Source organism: Pleurodeles waltl, chromosome 6 (assembly GCF_031143425.1).
Source record: "Pleurodeles waltl isolate 20211129_DDA chromosome 6, aPleWal1.hap1.20221129, whole genome shotgun sequence".
NCBI classification, from domain to species: Eukaryota; Metazoa; Chordata; class Amphibia; order Caudata; family Salamandridae; genus Pleurodeles; species Pleurodeles waltl.
In genome coordinates this window covers 205370535-205394055 of record NC_090445.1, presented here as the reverse complement: position 1 = coordinate 205394055, position 23521 = coordinate 205370535, and positions in this window count along the sequence as shown.

The window sequence follows — 23521 nt, the reverse complement described above, 5'->3', positions numbered from 1 at the left end:
CGTTGCTGGTGACGTCACACTTCCTCGAGTTCCCTTAAAATCTACAGATGCTTCCTTTCCAGACCCAGACGTGCAGCATACAAGTTCTCCAGGCTTCTGTAGGGCTCTGTCTTTGGTAAACAGAGCAGTGTCCACCTCGCCTCTTACACTCGCCTGTCAGCAGCTCTGGCTGCTTGCCAGAGCTTTTGTTTGTGAATATTAAACACATTATTAGCTGAACAATTCCGCCTTGTTCCAATGTTCTCTTCCTTGTGACAACAACGTCATGTCTTATACTGTCTTCCTCATCCCTCACCATGCAGTTTAAGTCAGTGGTTCCAAAACGTTTGACTTCTGTGGACCCCCACCTTATCATTACAAGAACCCGGGACCCCCCCACTGAATCATTATTGGAATCCGGGGACCCTCCTACTGAGTCATTACTGGAAGCCAGGGATCCCCAGCCTGAACATTGTCAATGGTTTAAAACGCAAAACAGTACACAAAAAATTGAGAAACAAGCATTCATCAAACACATACACAAATTATAAGACATTTTATTTACTTTGCAAATATAAATAAAACAAACAAATTAATAGGAAGGTTGGAGCTTTTCTAAATTCAACTGAAACCACACATTGTCCATAATATATTCCGTTTGATTCTCCTGCGCTGCTCCCAGAAATCAATCTGAGGATACTAAGTTAAGTTTTAGCTTCCATTTACAAATTCCTTGACATTTACAGTACCTTTTAATATTTTTCACCCCTTGGGCAACGGTCGCTCCCCTGGGAGGGAGGGGGCAAATTTATGTTAGGCCATTTCTGCCACCCTTGGGGCAGATTGGCCTATTGTAATTAGGCCGATCTGTCCTCAGGGGGAGCAGAAACCTCTAGGCACCTGGGATTTATTTTTTATATGTGGGGAGCGACCCCTTAGGCAGGGGTCGCTCCCCTGGGGGGAAAATTATCTTCAGGGTGTTTTTTGCTCCCCTATTTATATTAGGCCGAAAACACTAGGCAACTGGGATTTTTTTTGTGCCAATTTCACGCAAGAGGTGCACCCCTTAGGCAATGGTCGCTCCCCTGGGGGAAGGGGCAAATTTATTTTAGGCCATTTCTGCTCCCATTGGGGGAAGAAACCACTTAGGCCCCAGGGATTGGTGTGTGTGTATGTGTGTTTTGTTTGGGGGGACAGCCCCTTGGGCAAAGGTCACTCCCCATGGGGGCACATTACTGTTGCCCATATCTGCCCCCCTTGGCCTATTTTTGTAAGGCCCACCTGCCCCCAAGGGTGGCAGAAAGCCCAGCAGAGACCAGGGAAGCTTTTTTCAATGGCCATAACCCCTCCAAAATAAATAGGACCAAAGTTGTTTAGCCCACCAGTAGGCAGATGGGGCAATTACTCCTGATCTACACCCCGGGGGGCAGAAAGTCTACTAGATGCCAGGGAATAAAAAAAAAATAGTGTAGTAGCGGCTACCAACCAGTATGGGCCTGGTTGTGCCCCCACCCCAACTGAAGGAGGTAAGAGTATTTCAGCTCTCCCCCATGCACACTAAAACATTTTATCCCACGGCAAGCAAGAGGACATTTGATTATTTGGGGTTTTTGTTTTACATTTGGGCCATTAGAACTTGGCTCTCAAAATTGTCCCACTTGGAATGGTGAGGGCTGCACTTTTTGGACTTTGGATCGCTGCCATGTAGAAAAATCCACAAGACCAAGACACATCTGAAAACTAAACATCTGGGTGAGTCCAGGGTGGTGAGCTTCATATGCACCCCGCACCATTTTCTTACCCACAATGCCCTGCAAACCTCCAAGTTTGCTGGAAATCACACATTTTTCCCACATTTTTGTGATGGAGCCTTCCAGAATGTGCAGGAATCCACAAATTTTGAGGTTTGCGGAGGATTCTGAGAGAGAAAACTTTGGGAGATACACGCAAGTCACACCTTCCTGTTTTCCCTTGGGTGTCTAGTTTTCAGAAATGTTTGGGTTTGGTAGTTTCCCTATATGGCTGCTGGGCCCAGGACCAAAAACGCAGGCCCCCCGCAAAAACAGATAGTTAAGTATTTTATATTTTTGATGTGTCCACATAGTGTTTTGGGGCATTTCTTTTCGTGGGCACTAGGCCTACCCACACAAGTGAGGTACCTTTTTTATTCGGAGACTTGGGGGAACGGTGGGTGGAAGGAAATTTGTGGCTCCTCTCGGATTCCAGAACTTTCTGCCACTGAAATGTGAGGAACAAGTGTTTTTGGGCCACATTTTGAGGTTTGCAAAGGATTCTGGGTAACAGAACCTGTTGAGTGCAACACAAGTCACCCCATCCGAGATTCCCCTAGGTGTCTAGTTTTCAAAAATGCACAGGTTTGGTAGGTTTCCCTAGGTGCCGGCTGAGCTAGAGGCCAAAATCCACAGCTTGGCACTTTGCAAAAAACAGCTCTGTTTTCTTTGGGAAAATGTGATGTGTCCATGTTGTGTTTTAGGGCATTTCCTGTTGCGAGCACTAGGCCTACCCATAGAAGTGAGGTACCATTTTTATTGGGAGACTTGGGGGAAGGTTGGTTGGAAGGAAATTTGTGGCTCCTCGCAGATTCCAGAAGTTTCTGTCACCGAAATGTGAGGAAAAAGTGTTTTTGTTGGCCACATTTTGAGGTTTCAAAGGATTCTGGGTAACAGAACCTGGTGAGAGCCCCACAAGTCACCCCATCTTGGATTCCCCTAGTTGTCTAGTTGTCAAAAATGCACAGGTTTGGTAGGTTTTCCTAGGTGGCGGCTGAGCTAGAGGCCAAAATTCCCAGCTACGCACTTTCCAAAAAACACATCCGTTTTCTTTGGGAAAATGTGATGTGTCCATGTTGCTTTTCCTGTCGCGGGCATTAGGCTTACCCACGGAAGTGAGGTACCATTTTTATTGGGAGACTTGGGGGAACACAGAATAGCAGAACAGGTGTTATTGCCCCTTGTGTTTCTCTACATTTTTTCCTTACAAATGTAAGACAGTGTGTAAAAGAGACGTCTATTTGAGAAATGCCCTGTAATTCACATGCTAGTATGGGGACTCCAGAATTCAGAGATGTGCAAATAACCACTCCTTTTCAACATCTTATCTTGTGCCAATTTTGGAAATACAAAGGTTTTCTTGATACCTATTTTTCACTCTTTATATTTCACCAAATTTCATCAAATGAATATACCCGTTATAGAATGAAAACCCATTGCAAGGTGCAGCTCATTTATTAGCTCTGGGTACCTAGGGTTCGCGATGAACCTATATATCCCCACAACCAGAAGAGCCCAGCAGATGTAATGGTATATTGCTTTAAAAAATCTGACATCGCAGTAAAAAGTTACAGAGTAAAACGTGAAGAAAAATGGCTGTTTTCTTCACCTCAATTTCAATATTTTGTTTTATTTCAGCTGTTATATTCTGTAGGAAAACCTTGTAGGATCTACACAAATGACCCCTTGCTGAATTCAGAATTTTATCTACTTTTCAGAAATGTTTAGCTTTCCGGGATCCAGCATTTTTGTCACTAACTGGAAGGAGGCTAAAAGCACAAACACATAGTAAAAATGGGTATATGTCCCAGTAAACTGCCAAAACTGGGTTGAAAAATTTGGTTTTCTGATTCAAGTCTGCTTGTTCCTGAAAGCTGGGAAGATGGTGATTTTAGCACCGCAAACCCTTTGTTGATGCCATTTTCAGGGGAAAAAACACAAGCCTTCTTCTGCAGCCCTTTTTCCCCATTTTATTTTAAGAAAACCAAATGTTAGGTGTTTTTTGGCAAATTTTTTGGTCTCCTTCGGGGAACCCACAAACTCTGGGTACCTCTAGAATCCCTAGAATGTTGGAAAAAAAGGACGCAAATTTGGTGTGGGTAGCTTATGTGGACAAAAAGTTATGAGGGCCTAAGCGCGAACTGCTCCAAATAGCCAAAAACAGGCTTGGCACCCGAGGGGGAAAGGCCTGACAGCGAAGGGGTTAAAAATAAAATTACAATGTAGTGTCTTTCTTTCCTCCAACTTTCTGACATATTCTCTGTACGATCACCTAACACCCGTTCCTCTCTTTATTACTTTCTCTGCTCTTCTTGCCCTGTTATGCCCTCTTTCCTTACATTTTGCCTACTATTTTCCAGGAGCGGTTTACGTAGTTTAACATGTTTTTTTTTGTAAAAAAGTTTTGCAGCAGCTGCTGCTGGCTGGGGGGGGCTGCTATTTTACCTCTCTAAGTAGAAAGGGAGAGCTGGTACTTTACAAAACAACCCTAAATAAACATTCTCTGTGCAATACTCTCACTGCCCCTTACATTCACTTTCACTGACAGACTCCCCGCCTCCCGCCTTCGCTCTCGCTCTCTGGGTCTGGCAGTAAACGTTATCCTTGCTTCCTGGAGCATTTCCAATGACCGTCAGAAAAGCTCGTGACCGCTGCTCGGTCCTGACGTAGACGCTGCCAGGCGGGAACTGTCTGCAGAGGAATTGCGCAACACGCCGGAGGAGCAAGGGCGCTGCTCCACGCAAAGGATTCGCGATATTGCCCTTCTGCCCGGTGACCTGCGTGACCAATGGCTGTAAAAAGTAAACCCATCACATATTCCATATCTGTGATGCAATCCTGGTTAACGTCACGTTTCAGTTTCCATTCCCTAAGAGTTTTCGCTATTTTTTAAGGAACCGGTGTTACTGTAGTTTTTTTTTTAATACACTCAGTCACACAAGATAAGGACCAACCTTTCCTTCTGGGGCACCGGCCCAGAAATCCTTGCTCTCTTTGGAATCTTCCATGCGCGGATGAAGGCTCCCTTTCTTGGTTCTTCCTCGGTGGCGGTGCATTCCATCGTGCGTTTGGGATGTTTATGATTCATTTAGAAATGCCTTTTAACAGGTAACGTCAAGAGAAGGTGGAGCTCAATTGGTTTTATTTAAGAAATTTTATCTAAAACGAAGCAAGAGGTGCTGCATGAAACTTGGCAGCCATGTTACACGCAGAATGCGTATACACGTATTTGTGTGTTTCTGACTTTTTCCATCACGCCTTCTCTCCAGGGCTCGGGACACTAGGAAATTGCTTGCCTGCCCCCGAGTCGAGTGGGAATGTTGCCTGCGGAGGTTACCTTGGATTCAGGCACTTTAATTGACTCCAGTAGAAGTTCTGGGGGCGAAGTCAAGACTTGCTATAGGAGGAGCTAAAAGGTTGAGCTCAGGCACAATATAGCATCGAAAGAACAACGTCCAGCCAGCTCATTTTCGAACCTAAACCCATATTTAAAAGTCAGCTACGATATTAATCGTTTGAGTCTGATTTTTAAGGCCTGTTGAACATGAAAGCATGCTGGTCTAGTCCTAAAGCCTTTCTCTCCAGGCATTCTTCAACGTAATTATTTTGAGGCAGTGTTCCTCAGAATTAAGAGCCATTGTGCCTGCCTGCATTTTGGCTTTTTTTAAACTGGGAAACTCAGGATCAATGAAAAGCATCTGGAACCCAAGGGCTATAGGTTTTGTGAGTAAAGATTGGAACATCTAGCAAACATTCTGTGCTACATAGCACAAGTCTGTCAAGGGAAATGATCTTATTCTTAAAAATATTATTTATCCATTGTATTTATTTACAAATTATCCCCTATATAACCCTACGTTTATGTGGCAGCCCTTTCTGCGTGTGCTGAGGCACAGTCTTTGTGATGTATAGGTGTGGTAAGTGATGGCTTCTACCCCCAATCAAGTGAGAGAGGGCCTATCCTGCCAACACCTATTCCCCCTTAATCTCACTGTGTCTGGGAGGACTACCCAAAGTCCAACTGCCAGCTACACCTAGTTTTAACCCAGGATACAGGCTGCAAGAACCAAATGGTTAGTACAGGGAAGTGCCAGCTTTCTAAGAGTGTCATTTTCATAATTGTGACATAACATCCAACTTTCCCATTAAAGTGGGTTTTAAATTGCAATTTTTTAGAGACCAAACGACCTTCATACCTGATCCTAATTGAAAGTTATCACTTATTGAATGTATTAAGGTAACCCGATGTTATCTTATGGAAGAGGTAGGCCTTGAAGTAGTGAAAAATGAATTGAAGGGGTTTTCACTACAATAACATGTAAAACTTAATAGTTCATGTTGCAATTTTTAAATACATAACATCATTCCCTCTGGTCTGTGTAGGGCCTTCCCTATGTGTGACTTACATGTATTAACAAGCATTTGTAATGCAACGGGTCTTGCATTTCTCCGAGTTAGAGCTATTAGCAGTTGTAACCTCCCAACCCGATTTTTCTTGCCACATTAAATGGAGAAAAAAAAGCGCGATCGTGCGGCTACAGTTCACTCGTAGTGAAACCTATCAACAAAAATGCAATTATCTATGTAACCGGCAAAAGTGCAATTAACTATGTAACAGGGTCAATGTCATGCAAAGTGCTCGACTTCTGCCAAGCGAGATCGCGCTGCGAAAACAGATAAAAAGTAGTCCACAAACCGGACGGAAAACAGCAAGCCTTGCATGTTTTCAGTATTTAATCGCTGCGCTCGAGGAGGGCTAACCACCGGAAAAGGCGTGACGTATGCATGCCTTCCACTAATGAAAGCAAGCAGATTTTAAAAGGCAAGCCCACGAACCAATGAAAGACACTGACGTGACATGGACGGGGCTCCGAGCCCTTTTCTAACTACTGAAGCATCTCACAAGCGATACACATGCGCAAGCGCATGCGACGCAGGCTCGACCCTAAAAAGGAAGGTTTAGGCCTGGCAAAAGGTTGATTTTGCTAGGTTGATAGGGTAATGTAAAAACTGCACACACAGGCCTCAATAGCATGCGCGGGACACATGTGGAAAGCTACTTAGGCGGTGGCACAATTAGTGCTGCAGGCCAACTAGTAACATTTAATTTATAGGCGCTGGGTACAAGCAGTGCCACTTTACAAGGAACTTACAAATAAATTTGCCAAACAGGTGTAAGCCAATGTTACCATGTTTTAGGGAGAGAGCACAAGCACTTTAGCACTAGTTAGTAGTGGTTAAGTGTGTAGCGTTCTAGGGCCAAAAAAAACAAAGTCTGTAAAAAGAGGAGGATTGAAGGCAAAAAAAGTTGGGGAAACAACCTCAAAGATCTTAGGGCCAAAAAAACTTGAGGCGGAAAAGTGATTTCAGTGTCGGGGGCCGCGCCCCACTTATCTATATAAAATGAAGAAAAAATCTGTGATCTGTATGCATAAATTATTTTCATTTTGTTATTTAAAAAAATCCATTATGTCCTTCCAATCCCTCCCCCCCTCTCTTCCCAACCCTTTCTGAGTACTATGAATTCCAAAACGTACTTATCAAACTTCCCCCCCTCCTTTTTAGCCATGACACCCAACTAACAAGCACACTCAACCACTACTTACAAAATAACTTACTACTTCCCCTTTTCAAATCTATTCCTATTATTCAATCCATACTCCACGCTCTACAAAACACACATAAAATTGAGGGCACAAACCTAACGCAGCTAATGCGAGAAAAAAATATTATACTAACCTACTTACTGCCAATCTTTTGTTCCGGAGTAGTGTGCTACTTGCCGAAGAAGCACTTTACTGCCTTGTCAGGGGTCATAAGAGCTCTATAAATACATTTACAATTTATAAATTACAATATAAGTTTTGTGTACTTTGAACAGAGTCTCATCCAGGTGTCTGAGTGAGTTCAGGTTGTGGGTGGGTGTTTATGATGGTGTATAACTGAGAGCTCTGAAGCTGAGGCAGAAGGCAGTGTGAGGTTCTTTAACTTCTGGTGGTCAGTGGGTCAAAAAGTTGTGCAGACTGCTTGCACACCCAATCCTTTGCCACTTTGCAGAGAGTACAGAGCGATGGTCGAATATAGTAGATTTTAGAAAGATGTAGGGTGAAAATGGCGTAATTGTCTAATAGGGAGACTGCAGAAGAAAGTGGTGTGAATTGAGAATGGGAGTGATTGAGACACTCTAAAGATTGCTACCACGTCCAGTTCCACAGACCTTAGTAATGTTTAATTCACAGTCTCATATTTTCAGAATTGAGACATTTTCATTACTATATATTGACAACAAAATCATTGTTATTCGTTCATATAGTACATCTAAAAAACAATGCCAAAGCCAAGGGGTCTAGTTTGTTTTAAGAATATTTTATTGTTATTGTGTAATTTATCTGAATGCAATAACAGAAAAATCACAGAAAGACAAACTCGAGTGATGACATTTGAGATGTTATCAGTGATGTAATCAATGATATCGCTGAACATGTCACAAGTGATGTAATATGAACATGACTGCACAGTTCAACACATTCACTGCATCTACACCCCGGAGATGCCGAGAAAGAACTTCACATGGCGCTCCAGCAACACTAGAAAAACTGTCACTCACTCTAGTCATGAGCAAGTTGGACTATGTGAACATCCTTTATGCCGGGATCACCAAGCAACTCACTACAAGACTACAAACCATCCAGAACTCGGCAGCTAGATTTATCCTCAAATTTCCACACAGTACTCACATCACACCACATTTCAGGGCGCTCCACTGGCTCATTTCAACTCCTCACACAAACATTCAGGGCACTACACAACTTAGGCCCCCCCAACTCCCTGAACAGTTGCATCTCCTTTCACCAACCACCAAAATACCTCTGCTCCCCAGGGCCCCTACTCCCACACATCCCACGCATACACAGAACTATATCAGGGAGCATGCGTTCACTTACAATGCTTCTAAGGTGTGGAATGGCCTCCCACTCTGCATCAGAGCCTTGTCCTCTCTTCTTGAATAGAAGAATCTGAAGACCTGGCTTTTGAATTAACCAACCAACCATAGGCAGCGCCAGGATTCCTTTGAGGGTGATAATGCCCTTTACAAATGGACATAAGAATATGTGAAGTCATAAGAGGTGCATGGCGGGGGCACAAGGTATAGTAAGCTCAATAAACTATAACTGGTGGATTTCAGTGTGTTTTTCTTAGTTTAAATTAGTATTTGTATCTGACATTTTCAACTAACTGTAACACTCCTTTAACCTTTGTTTTCTTCAATGAATATACATATTCAATGAACGTTAAAGTTAAGTGAAACTGTAAATTAAAACATACCATTTTAAACTAACAAAACCACTGAAAATCACCAGCTATAATTATCTAAGGTAATTGTAACTTGTGCCCTAAAGTAACTATACTTTGCACCCCCAACATTCACAGCGCTATTACTAATAATTTAATTTCAGATTTTACAGTGACGTTATCAATAATGTGATAGAACATGTCATGAGGGATGTAATTTGGAAGGTAAAAAGCACTGCATGGAGGGAGAGCGACTTATAGCTAGTTTATCTTGCACCCAACCCCATGTGAGCGCCACATATCCCCCCCCAACTGTGTGCGGCCTTCGCTTGTGCATAGCATGCGGCTGGGCGTAGGGCCTGGACATTGGCTGGGGCCTGTGCCCAATCCCCTGCAAGCACCCTATCTCCTGAAGCACGTAACCTACTGGCATGCACAGCATGAGCATGGTCTCGCAGGGCCTGACTGTACTTGGGCAGAGATACTGTGTTTGTCAAAGTGTCACAACACCAAAATATAAAAAGCAGCCTATTGGCTTTATCAAGGAGTGAGCATATCTAAATCCAATGTATATTTCACTAATGTACACAATACAATGTTTAAGGAAAATCATTGTTATAAAAGTTACAAAAATGCTTATTAAGTTTATAAAAATAAATAAAATCTGCAAAAGCTGCACATATATTATTATATTTTTGTTTTATCAATTTTTGTGGGTGTTCCTTTATCCAATTGGGACACCCATATCTTTATTTCTCATTGGGGTCATGGGGGAAGCCCTAGGGTCCCCACAACCCCAGACAGCTCACCAGCTGGCACCTTTTGTGTGTGCAGGTGGGAAGTGTCTTTATTTACCCACCCAGGCACTCACAAATCTGGTTTTATTTGAAGCCATGGAAGAACCCCAATGCCCCCAGGCTTCACTGGCAGACGTCAGCCATTTTTATTTGTAGGTGGGTGCTCTGGTGCCCACCCAGGACACCCACAATTTAGGGCACATTTGGGCCTCAAGGTGGCCCACTGCGCCTGTGGCACCTGCTAGATTGCCTTGCGGCAGCTGGCCATTTTGTGTAGTTTCTGAGGATATCCCAGGGCCTACCCAAGGCACCCACAGTCATTCCCTTTTTGAGGACTACTGGGAGGAGCTCCTAGACCCCCAAGGCCACAGCTATCTTCTCCGCCAGCACCATACTGTGTGTTGGCGGGAGCATGGATCTTTCATTTGTTACCATCTGAGTGGGGAGAGGGGAGCAGTATTTTATTTCTGCTCCCGTCTGACAGGAGCAACCCTTTGTTACTTGCCCAAGAGAGTGTGGGCTTGATATACCCACACTCTCCAGGGCAGGAAACCACAGTGTCCTATGGGTGGGCTCCCAGAGACACTGTTAAGTATCGGGCTGGTCCAATATTGGCTTGGTTAGGGAGGCAAGCAGCACTCCTCCCCTATTTTAATAAATTTGACCCTGGTGAATGGGGTACCTGGGGATCTAGAGTGGCTCGTGGGGGAGGAGGTGCATACACCTCTCCACTTTATTTCATATTTGTCTCTAGGTGATGGGGTCTCAAGGCCTCATAGTGGTTTGGGAAAGAGGGATGCACTCCTCAAAATAAACACATGCACCGCCTCTCCTGGGCCCTGGCCCACTCCCAGGGGTTATTTTCAAAAGTGCAGGCTATTTCTACCCTGCTCCCTTATGTCTTTTTAAAAAACTTTTTCTTTACCTTTTTTTCTAGGACTCAGATGAGTCCTGAGTCCGATGATGGCTGCTCCTACATCGTTGATGCGGTGGCAGCCAATGAGATCTCATCTTGAGATCCGTCTGCCCTGCCGATCCTCTGTGGGGTGAAGTATACAGATTTTTGGAGAATTTCTAAACCAGAAACTGAACAGATTTACACCAAATCACAAAAAGCACGCTGTTGGAAAGTGGATTATTGTTAAAGGCAGGTAAGTACCTACACTTAGCAATAGGCCACTAACGTGTAGTAGGTCCAGTCAGGTCTCAATAAATTAAACCCAGCTCAACCCTTGGTAGCTTGGCAACGAGCAGTTAGGAGACAGGTGTGTAAAGCATTTAAAAATCACAAAACTGTAAATAAGTAAAACATAAAACACAATAGAAATCCAACTCCAGTTTATAAACCAAGATTATATTTTTATCTTTAAATTGACATTAAAACATCTTTAAAGATTAAAGGTTTTTTAGCGCATAGAAACTAAAAGTGCCAATCTGCACACCTGGTCGCACTGGACCAGGGCAAAGTCAAATTTGAGGCCGACCCCAATGGAGCCCTGCTCAGCTAAAGTGAGCGGGAGGCCTCGGTCAAAGTTTTACCTTCGGACTTACCCTTTTTCTTGAAGATTTTCCTTACCGGGACCAAGTCACAAGTTGGATCTGACCTCCCTGGAGCCCTCGTCGGATACACGTCGCAGGAGACCCTGGTGAAGAATTCTACGTTCGGACTTAGGTGATTTTTTGTGATAGAAATCTTCCTCCAGGATGAACTTGAAATTGGAGCCAACCTCCCTGGAGCCATTCTCAGATATGCTGCGTGGGAAGCCTCAGTCAACTTTTTACGTTCGGACTCAGAAACTTTTTTCTGCGCTTTTTCTCTCCAACGTCAGACGACCCTCCACACCAAGTTCATTTTGAGTCAACGTCATCAGATTGCCTTTCCACGAGCCCCCGGTGAAATCCTGGAAGTCTGGAGCTCTGGAGCTTTTCAGCGGGGCGAACCTGCAAGTCATTCCAGGTTGCAGTTGACATAAGCCGGCTTGACTCACGAAGTTGGGTCGGTCCACTTATGGAGCTTTTTTCCAAAGTTGCTTCAAACTTCTCCAAACTTCTGGATCTTATTCCAGAAGGTCGTTGAAGGTCCTTTAGGAGTCCACAACTCACCCCAAAGTTCTAGAAGCTCTGAGTTGCTCCTTGAGGGTTAGGATTCCAACTCCCAGAATGCACCTGGCTTAAATCCAAAAATTAGCACTGAACAGTTTGTTCAGGGTTTGGTGCAGGGGACTCTGGTCAGCTATTTTCTACCTGTAGCCAACAGGGAGTCCCTTCTTGAAGCAGTTGAAGGCAGGCAAAGTCCTTTTTAGTGGTGAAGTCCAAGTGTGCAGCTGGTGCAATCCTTCAGAGTGCAGTGTCCATGTCCAGGACAGGGGTCCAGCAGGTCAGTCCTTCTTCGTGGCTTGTTCCTTGTAGGGATCTAAGGTGGGGTGCAGCAGTGCCAGTTTCATTGTTGCTCCTGGGGTGGAGAGAAGGGGAGGGGGGGCCTCTATCCAATCACATGCAGGCCACCACCCTCTTGAGTGACCACCTGGGAAGTGTGGCAAAAATCAATCTAGGGAGCAACATTCTCCAAAAATCCAAGATGTCAAAAATTAAATCTTAGAGGTTAGGCCTGGCTAAGCCTACCCACTGGTGTAGCTATGTTTCCCTTGGCACGCCCCTCTCCAGCCATCTCTTAATCTAATTAGGGGGTACCTGGCTGACTGGTTTTGCAGGGAAACCAAGTGGTCCACTTTTTGGCCCAAATGTCCTTCCCTCCTTTGAAGTACAGTTTGGCTTCACACCAGCATCCTGTTTCACCATCTGCTGAGGCAGTTCTTCTTCCCCAGGCACTTCCTTTGTGTTCAGCCCAAGCCACTTCACACCTCTTCAAGGCAGCCTAGCCAGGTTGCCAGAGGCTGGCAAAACAGAAAAGGGCACTACAGGGCTGAAGCTGGCAACTTTCAGGCAGAGTTCTAGAACTCTTTCTCTGAGTTAGTTACATTAAATTAAACAATGGCAATTTGTTTTTTTATTACAACAATAAGTTTGGTAACAAACTTGAAATGTTTAGTTCCTTTTTAGACTTTATTAATAAAAAAAAAGTCTCCCCATGGTAGCCTATGGAGCCCATTCACTACAAAGGGAGAAAACAAATTTAGCTATTGTTCCTTCACCAGGGCGTATAAAATATATTTTATAAAGTCCCTGCTTATAGTTACATTGCACCCAACCCTAGGGGCACCTAGGGCACACCTTAGGGGGTGACTTACATGTAAAAATAAGGTAGCTTAGGACTTTGGAAGTACTTTTAATTACTTTTTTAATTTGTTATTTTTTAAAGTCAAATTTGGGGTTACCTTTAACTTAAAAGCAGCCAGCAAGGAAGACCTGCCTTTAAAATGACCCAGGGCACCATAGCAGTACACCTATTGGTGCACTACCTAAGCTGGAGTCCCTCAACGTACATGCCCTACCATATACTAGGGACTTATAGGTAGGTTGACACAGCCAATTATCATTATCCTAATTTGCATAATCATTTTAATCAGAGCACAGGCCCTGGGACTGGTTAGCAGTGCCCAGGGCACCATCAGAGTCAGAAAAACACTAGCATAAGTGACAAATGGGGGCAAAAAGTTAGGGGGCTTTTGCAATAAGCCCAAATTTCCCACATGTGCTTTATGGACCAAGATCTAGCTTTCTGCTCAATTTGGTGTAATTCTGTTCAGCAGTTTATGCAATATTGCTGTTCAATTTTCTCATGGGAAAATGAATGGGTAAAATGTGGTTTGAGTCCCCCAGTTTTTCCCGGGCTCCCACTTAATGACTGACCCCAAAACATCCCAGGAAGTAGCTGAGGTAGATGAGACTTTTTTTGAAACTATAACTACTGAGTGCCAACTGCTATCTATCTATCTATCTATCTATCTATCTATCTATCTATCTATCTATCTATCTTTCTATCGCACCACTGTCCTCTCACCCATCAAAGACCCCGTATATGCCCAATCACTGTTCTGAAATAAAGTGCCTTATTCTAAAACTTGAATAGTATGTCATGGACCAATGCAGTTCGGCTCCAACAAATGATTTATTTCGGCACCGAGATTGGGCATACAGTGTCTTTGGCATCTTTGAGCAGGACAGTGGTGCAATATTACAGTGGGTGTCCATGCCCGCATGCTGAGGCCACCCTGTGAGGGTTGGTAGTCTTTCTTCCATGGAGTACAGTGTTTGTATAAATATATGTAGGTATAAATGGTCAGATCTTCCATAGGGAAAACAAATCTGTTTTCTTAATAGCTTTGGGCACTGTTTGATAAATCTGTGTGAAACATTGCCAGAAACAAGCATTTGCAATGCAATGGGTCTTGCATTTGCTTCACTTAGAGCTATTGGCGTTGTAAATTCCTACCTGGACTTTTCTTGCCACATAAAATGAAAATGAAAAGTCAAACATTAGTTGACAAAAGCGAGCCATTTCAAAGCGCCATGGCTGCCATGAGTATGAGCACGAAGTAGAGACACAAAAGGAAGAAGTCCGCTCACAGTCAAACATATTGGCAATCGTGCAATTATCCATGTAACAAGTGCTGTCTGCACAACGGTAACAAACTTGCCCCAAAAAGGGACTAAAGCATTTACCAATGATAACAAAGGATTTCTGAAAGGCAAACCCACTAACGAGTAAAAGTGATGGGCGTGTGCTGGACGTGATTAAAAGCCCACAATACTTATAACCGGTCAAAACGATTGCACGCCAGACCTAAAAAGTTCATCCACTTTGGCTCCTTCATGGAAAGTTTTGCGCTGATCTGGCAGACAGGTCCCAAGAAATAAGGGAAGAAGGGCCCCTAACTTGTGATTGTTCATTTTATTTCATATAGGAAAGTTTGCTCTCTGATGCAGAAAAAAATATCAGAACTACACCAAATTTGGCACAAAGTTAAAACTTTAAACTGTGCTTTTTTATTTGGTGTGAATCTGTTCAGTAGCTTTTGACACATTAGTACTGAAAAAGGTGCTTGGGGTCGCCATGAAGGGGTTAAAAGTTAGAAATATCTAGAGCAGTGTATCCTTTGCAGACCCAATATTCAGAAATACTCAGTTTTGATTGGATAACCATGCTGATCATTCGAATCCGGAGGAGGATCTGTGGTACCCCAAAAAAATGTTGTAGCTGCAATTACAGTACTGAGTCCTCTAAAAAGCAAAAATAAAAGTGAACATCAGAATAGGGTGAGCATGTCCTGACCAATGCCCTGTGTTTTAAAATGTAAAAAACAAAATCTTGTCATAGAATCAGCGGTTTCAGCGCCTGGTGCAGCACAACCAATTGTGGACGCCGTGTGGTTATGAGGTATGACCATGGGACCCAGCGAGGCAACCAAGCTTCTCCCTGATGGTACTGTGACCGCCTCTTACGCCCTGCAACCTTAAAGAGGTGGAATCTATGCTAAGGAAGACTACATCGAAAATCCCCCTATGATCTCTGTCCAATTGCTATTTCACAGTCTTGCACTTTGGTGGCAGTGCTGACACTCTCAGTTACCATCAATTCGTCCCTTACTTAGGACTAGAAAAAAGAAAGAGTTAAGCCCCTGAAAAAAAATACAACTTAGACAGTGTTAATGTGGAAAATTATAGACCAATTACGCACCTTACAGTCTTGGGAAAGATCACCGGACAAATAATTGTCAAACAACTGTCTTTTTACTAGAAAGACTAGAAAGACTACCTGGTTCCTGGCAATTGGGCTTTCATCGTAGTAAGGAAACAGAGACATCACATGCTCTTGACCTGGATGAACTAGGATCTTTTGTTGACCATGGGCACTACCGCACTTTTTCTGCTTCACTTCTCTGTGGCATTTGACACCAGAGACCACAATACTATGTTAACTCCTTTCGCAGAAGGGGGTCTCAGTGCGCGGGTACTAACTTAGATTGCCTCACTTTTGGAAGATCATTCTCAAGTGGTAGCTTTTCCACCATTTCCTTCCCGGTGGAAATGATCACCTGTGGTGTTCCCTGGGGCTCCTCCCTCTGAGCTATTTTTTCAACATCTCATATGCTGATGATACTCAGATAATCACATGACTGGACTATCAACATCCTTGCTCTTCCACAAACTAAACTACTTGTCTCTCTACCGGTCAGCGCACCATGTCTACTAGCTTCTTGTAACTTCATGCTAATAAAACAGAGCATTTCATAGTAGGTCAGAATGTAGACAGATGCATCTAGCCAACTTCCTTGAGCACTGCTCATTTGCTAGAGGTTAAGTTCAGCTGAGTTATGACTCAGTCATGTGACTATGACCTAGGTAAAATAGTTTTTAGATAACAGATGTATGTTGAGGCCTCAGACATCAGCAGGCATGCTAATGCAACACCAATCAATATAAATACTGCAATGCGACCATGTGAGTCATGCAATAACAGTCAGAACAGGAAGTGCCCTCTGGACTATGGACACATCAGCAATAAGTGCTCCTAACTAAGCACGAACCATTCCTCTAAGATCATCTTCAGATATGTTTTGGAAAGGCACTTATTTTGTGCCCAACACTAGCATAGCTCTAAAATAAGCTATGAATTTAACTCTCAAAAAATAGCTTGTCAGTTTTGGCAAATGAAAAATCTGTCCTCGTACATCAACCTGCGAAAATATTCTCATTTTGCCACGAAATAACACAATTTAATTTTTTGTTATCAAACTCCATACCCTTCACCAAACAAAAGCATTTGTGTTTTTACTGAGAGTGCTCTCATTTTTGTAGAAAGCATCATGTTTTCAGTTACAGTTTGGTATTTGCATCCTGTACTAACATTTACTAGAGTCCTATATCAACAGATTGTGTCCCACATGCCCACATGTCACCATCACTTCAAAAGGATGCCCGCAATGTGCCTAATATGCCCACAATATGTCAGAGTTAGCTGTGAGATATACGGATGACCATTGTATGCCAGAGACATTCACCTAATGTCATGAATACCTACTAGAAATGTAGTGGCTTCAAGATTCTAGATGTGGCCACCAGGTATCAGGTGGTTCGACCTTTTACCAAAAACGGCCATAAGATGGTGGGTTAGCTACCATAAGTGCTGAGTGATGAATGTGTGGCAGAGAAGCACATCAGATGCCAGAGCTGCGTCAAGTAATTAGGGGTCGCCACTATACAACAGGGGTGCCCACCTTGTCAAGGAGATGCCCCAAAGTACCAGGATTAGGCACTAGATGACAGGGATGAATATGAAATTCTAGGGATGCTCAAAGTAAGGCAGTTACAGTTACCATGTTCCAGGGGTGGTCGCCAGGTAATAGTGATGCCCACCTCATGCCAACAATACCCACAAGATGCGAGGGGTGTCCTTAGATTACCTAGGGGTGGCCATAAGATTCGGGATGGAAACTAAGCCTACTGACTATGGGGGTGATTCTAACTTCGGCGGGCGGCCTCCGCCGCCCGCCGAAGTTCCCCCAACAAAATACCGCTCCGCGGTCGAAAGACCGCTGAGGGTATTTTGGGATTTGCCCTGGGCTGGCGGGCGGCCGCCAAAAGGCCGCCCGCCAGCCCAGGGCAAATCAGCCTTCCCACGAGGACGCCGGCTCAGAATTGAGCAGGCGTAGTGGGAAGGTGCGACGGGTGCAGTGGCACCCGTCGCGTATTTCAGTGTCTGCATAGCAGACACTGAAATACTTTGTGGGGCCCTCTTACGGGGGCCCCTGCAGTGCCCATGCCATTGGCATGGGCACTGCAGGGGCCCCCAGGGGCCCCGCGGCACCCCCTACCGCCATCCTGTTCCTGGCGGGAGTCCCGCCAGGAACAGGATGGCGGTAGGGGGTGTCAGAATCCCCATGGCGGCGGAGCGCGCTCCGCCGCCATGGAGGATTCTGCAGGGCAGCGGGAAACCGGCGGGAGACCGCCGGTTTCCCGAATCTGACCGCGGCCGAACCGCCGTGGTCAGAATGCCCTGCGGGGCACCGCCGGTCTGTCGGCGGTGCTCCCGCCGACCCTGGCCCCGGCGGTCTCTGACCGCCGGGGTCAGAATGACCCCCTATATGTCTGCAATGCCTTCAAGAATTTAGAAGTGGTCACCAGATGTCAGGAATGCCCATGTTATTACATGGGTGCCAACCAAGTGGCAGAGATGGTCAACTATAGGCTTGGATGTCCTGGCCTCATTGCAGGGATGCTCATCCCAAACACACACACACACTTGCACGAATCTTCGGGCACATCCTCAATCCCTCCTGCTAGAATCTTTGTTTCCTGGACACAGAGGGGGTCATTCCGACCCCGGCGGTCCTTGACCGCCGGGGCCGGGGTCGGCGGGAGCACCGCCAACAGGCTGGCGGTGCTCCTGAGGGCATTCTGACCGCGGCGGTATGGCTGCGGTCAGAACCGGAAAACCGGCGGTGTCCCGCCGGTTTTCCGCTACCCTGAGGAATCCCCAAGCTGCGCCGCCATGGGGGATTCCGACCCCCTCACCGCCATCCTGTTCCTGGCGGTTTCGACCACCAGGAACAGGATGGCGGTGAGGGGTGTCGTGGGGCCCCTGGGGGCCCCTGCAGTGCCCATGCCAATGGCATGGGCACTGCAGGGGCCCCCGTAAGAGGGCCCCACTTTGAATTTCAGTGTCTGCTTAGCAGACACTGAAATTCGCGACGGGTGCTACTGCACCCGTCGCACACCTTCCACTCCGCCGGCTCCATTCGGAGCCGGCTTCCTCGTAGAAGGGTGTTTCCCACTGGGCTGGCGGGCGGCCTTTTGGCGGTCGCCCGCCAGCCCAGTGGGAAACCCAGAATGACCACCGCGGTCTTTTGACCGCGGGACGGTCTTCTGGCAGTTCCCGCTTGGCGGGCGGCTCCCGTCGCCCGCCAAGCTCGGAATGACCCCCAGAATTTGTACTTCCTAAGAAATAGAGTAAGGGGTTATCTGCGACCGAACCGTAAGGTAAGTATTTCTCAGGCTTCAAAAGGAAGAGAAACACTAGATCCAGAAAAAGAGTATATTCTTTCCCTGAACAAAAATTATGGTCTTTTGTTAATGACTTTACTCCAGGGGTGAAAGGGACAAGGTTTACTACTTGATTCAGGAATTTCTCAGGATGTTTCTGGAGGTTTTAGTGTGCGGATGTGAGGACGAGTAAGAAATGTACCCTCCTCACCAGTGCTCCCATCCCGGTACCTTCCCCGTCTCTTCCCAACTCCCAATTTCTTTCAACCTCCCCACCCTTCACCTTGCCAGTTCCTATCATACTGCCAGTCCCTGTCACACTTTCAGTTTATTCCATCCACCATGTCCCTGGCAACTTCCTCATCCTTGTCACACTCCCTAATTTCTGCCACTCTCCCCATCTCTTTCCCGCACCCAATCCAATGGAGTGGCGATTTTGGAAAACAAAGTGACCAGCAAAAACAAGATGGGCCCCAGTGTCTTTCTTGGGGTGGGAAAACTAGGCAACCACAGGACTGTGACCACAGGACAATAGGGATTGGAGTGAAGACAGAGCAGGAGTACAAAGATGATAGAGGGAGAGACAGAGAGAGAGCAAGACAATTTATAATGCACTGATTGGATCACTGATTGGATCACTTTTCTGATCTCAGTCACTTCACCTGTATGTAAGGCCCACGTAGCACCACCTGTTCTTGGATCTGATAGTTCTGAGGTGGATTATAGAGGCACTGCTCTGCTTCTGCACAGGCCAGAGTGGATGCAGTATGATTCAGCAATGAAAGCACAGGAGTTACACTGCATTGCAGATCACATTGGATTGCCTTCATATGCTGCATCGACAGTTCAGTCTTTGGATAATTAACTGCTAGTAATAGCACAATAGGGATGTGTGTGGTTTTAGACGTGGGTGGCACCCCTTTCAAATCATGTGCTTGCACCCTGACACTTCTGAATGTGACATTACGCAGCATTAATCTATATCAGTGGTTCCCAACCTGGGGTCCGCGAAGCCTCCTCAGGGGGTCAGTGACTGCTTAGAAAATTAAATAATATAAACAGATTAGGTCCCCAGCTTTCAGTAATGACTCACTGGGGGGTCCCCGGATTCCAATAATGATTCAGTGGAGGTCCCCAGATTCTAGTAATAATAAAGTGGGGGTCCACAGACGTCAAAAGGTTGGGAACCACTGGCCTAGACACTCCCTCTAAAATTTGCAAGACTACATTTAAAGATCTTGTCTGCTCCGCTCTGTCTAGGCCAGTGGTTCACAACCTGTGGTTTGGGGACCCCTGGGTGTCCGCGAAGTCTCTTCAGGGTGTCCGCAACTGCTAAGAAAATTAAATAATATTAAAAGATTAGATCTCCACCTTTCAGTAATGACTCAGTGAGGGGTCCCTGGATTACAATAAAGATACAGTGGGGGTCCCCGGGCTCCAGTAATGATAAAGTGGGGGTCCACAGAAGTCAAAAGATTGGGAACCACTGAGCTATATGATATTAGATGTATGTCGCTTCTAGGCTCCAGCCAGTCCACATCATGTGCATGCGTGCTCATTCTCAAACTACAGTACTGAGTCCGACAACCCAATCCAGAAGGAATCGCATATATATGCTTTCTTTTATACTGCACTGCTAAACCCAGTCGTCTGGGCATGCTTCCACCTGCTATGCAAAGGGTGTCACGTCTAGTCTAGGTCCAGGCCACCTCATGTGCATGTAACTCAGGCTAAGATTTCTAATTTTCAAATCCCAGTCCACATGAAATTTTAGATCCTAGGCAACTGAGAAAATTCAACAACACACCGGCCCTAGGGTTGGAGGAAAACAGGAAAGGGAGTGGAAGCAAAGGACTGGACTGAATCTCTCTGTGGGAATGGATTTGTCATGAGGTGTGCAAGGCACAGGGTGCACCTGTGCTGTAGTAATGACAAGTAATTAAAGTCTGAAAGGTAAACAGGAGGCTATAGAAAAATAGACTTGCACAGACCAATATGAATTAGAAAAGCACGTCAATGATTCAGGATTACCAAATGTTGTTATTTTGAGCTCTGGGCACACTAGATACAAGACGGGGACTCGAGAACAGCACCGGAAACCACATCACACCGTAGCTGAAGAGGTAAGAGTGAGAAAGGATACCTGAAGCACAACACCAAGAAAAATAATAGAGGGAAAACTAATATAAGGAAACCAAAAAGAAAGGAAAGTGCAAACATGAGGGAGAAATTGGTGCAAACTAGTTCATAGCAGAACCACAGCATCTGTGAAATGAAATAAATGTATAAAGATCATTATGCCCAGTGCTTAATTTGTGCTTGTTGTTTCCAGTGCTGAGCACCAGCACTTATTTTTTAGGGCCGGGGCTTATTCTTCTGCCTCAAATATTTGCTGCGAGCAAAAGACACATATAGAAAAGACGGAGGAAGGAAAAAACGAAAAAGCGTCGTAAAGGGAGAAAGTAGAAAGCTGCAAGAGTGAGCAGAAGGGGCAGGGAGTGGCTTTATTTGGATTGACGAGGCCCGAGATGGCTTCAGGATTACGCAGCTTCAGTATTCCGTGTTCACACATTTAAGTGCAGCAGACGCGGGTTTAAGAGGAGGGCTTTGCGCAACGGCACCTTTTTCTTTACAAATTAAGCACTGATTTTATGCCCTCAGGCGCCAAAGGGCGAGCACCAGTGTCGAAAACATCCGTGAAGAGCCAGAGCACTACAATCACGGGAGGGAGAAGAGCTAGTTTTCCAATTGCTTGCGGAAAATTACACACGAGTTCAAAGTTGCAATGTGGGTGGGTAATGTATTCCATAATTTGGCTGCTGCTACCGAGAAGAAGCGACTGCCCTTCTGGCATCGAGGAATGGTCACCTTCATACGAGCAGATGATATGGGCTGTCTCTTTGGGGCAAATCAATGAAATGATGTTCTCAGGGACATCAGCCCTTGATGATGAAGAGCCAAATAGATCATGCAGAGCGCTTTAAAAATTGCACGCTTCCTAACAGGCATCCAGTGAAGGGAACGCCTACCTTCCCTGACTGAAAGATGTTTAGGTACATCCAGTCCCAGGGGGACTGCTGCATTTTGAATGACCTGCAGTCTGTTGAGCAAGTACTTATTGGTATTTAAAGATAACATGTTGCAATAGTCAAGGCGCAATGTGATTAACGCAAAATCACTGATACTCTGAGTTCAGCAGGTATGAGGGGGAAAATCTTTTTCAGGATTTTAATAATGTAAAATCAAGAACTAAAAGTCATATTGACCTAAGTGTCCAAGGTAAGGGTATTATCAAAGATAACCCCTAGATTTTTCTCAGCGACAATTGGTGTAGGTAAAGGACCACACGTTTCTGGCCTCCTTCTTCTTTTTGCCATTTAATTTCAAGCAATTCTCCTCCATTCAGGTGCTGTTATCAGTCATAAAGATTTTGAACTTCTATGCAACCAGCAACATATCATCTGATTTAGAAACGATTTGGATGGAAAACACCTGAAAGCCGAATGACTGCACCAGTTTAGCCGGGGGTGGTGGGGGGGCAACCCCTATAGGTTAAACATGGTGGGAATGAGAGAGGACCCCTATGGAACCCCACAAGGGAGCTGGAATGGTTCTACCCTGAAGTGCCCACAACTGACTGTTTGGGACCTACTCATTAAAAAGGAGACCAGGAGGTTCAAGGCGGCATCCCTCTTTCTGATTTGATGAAATCTTTATACCAGGCAGGATGGGAAAATTGGGCTTTCATCTTAGTAAGGAAACAGAGACATCACATGCTCTTGACCTGGATGAACTAGGATCTTTTGTTTTGATCATGGTGACACCACCGCACTTTTTCTGCTTCACTTCTCTGCGGCATTTGACACCAGAGACCACAATACTATGTTAACTCCTTTCGCAGAAGGGGGTCTCAGTGCACGGGTACCAACTTAGATTGCCTCATTTCTGGAAGATCATTCTCAAGTGGTAGCTTTTCCACCATTTCCTTCCCGGGTGGAAATGATCAACTGTGGTGTTCCCTGGGGCTCCTCCCTCTCAGCTATTTTTTCAACATCTCTAATGCTGATGATACTCAGATAATCCCATGACTGGACTATCAACATCTTTGCTCTTCCACTAACTAAACTACTTGTCTCTCCACCGGTCATCGTACCATGTCTCCTAACTTCTTGCAACTTCATGCTAATAAATCAGAGCATTCAATAGTAGGTCAGAATGTAGACAGATGCATCTAGCCATCTTCCTTGAACACTGCTCATTTGCCAGAGTTTACGTGCAGCAGAGTTATGACTCAGTCATGTGACTATGACTTAGGTTAATTAGTTATTAGATGACAGATGTATGTTGAGGCCTCAGACATCAGCAGGCATGCTAATGCAACACCAATCAATATAAATGCTGCAATGCGACCATGTGAGTCATGCAATAACAGTCAATACAGGAAGTTCCCTCTGGACTATGGACACATCAGCAATAAGTGCTCCCAACTAAACACGAACCATCCCTCTAATATCAGATATGTTTTGGAAAGGCACTCATTTTGTGCCTAACACTAGCATATCTCTAAAATAAGCTATGAATTTAACTCTCAAAAAATAACTTGTCAGTTTGGCAAATGAACAAATCTATCCTCGTCAATCCACCTGTGAAAATACACTCATTTTGCCACGAAATTACACAATTTTATTTTTTGTAATCAAACTCCTTGCACTTCGCCAA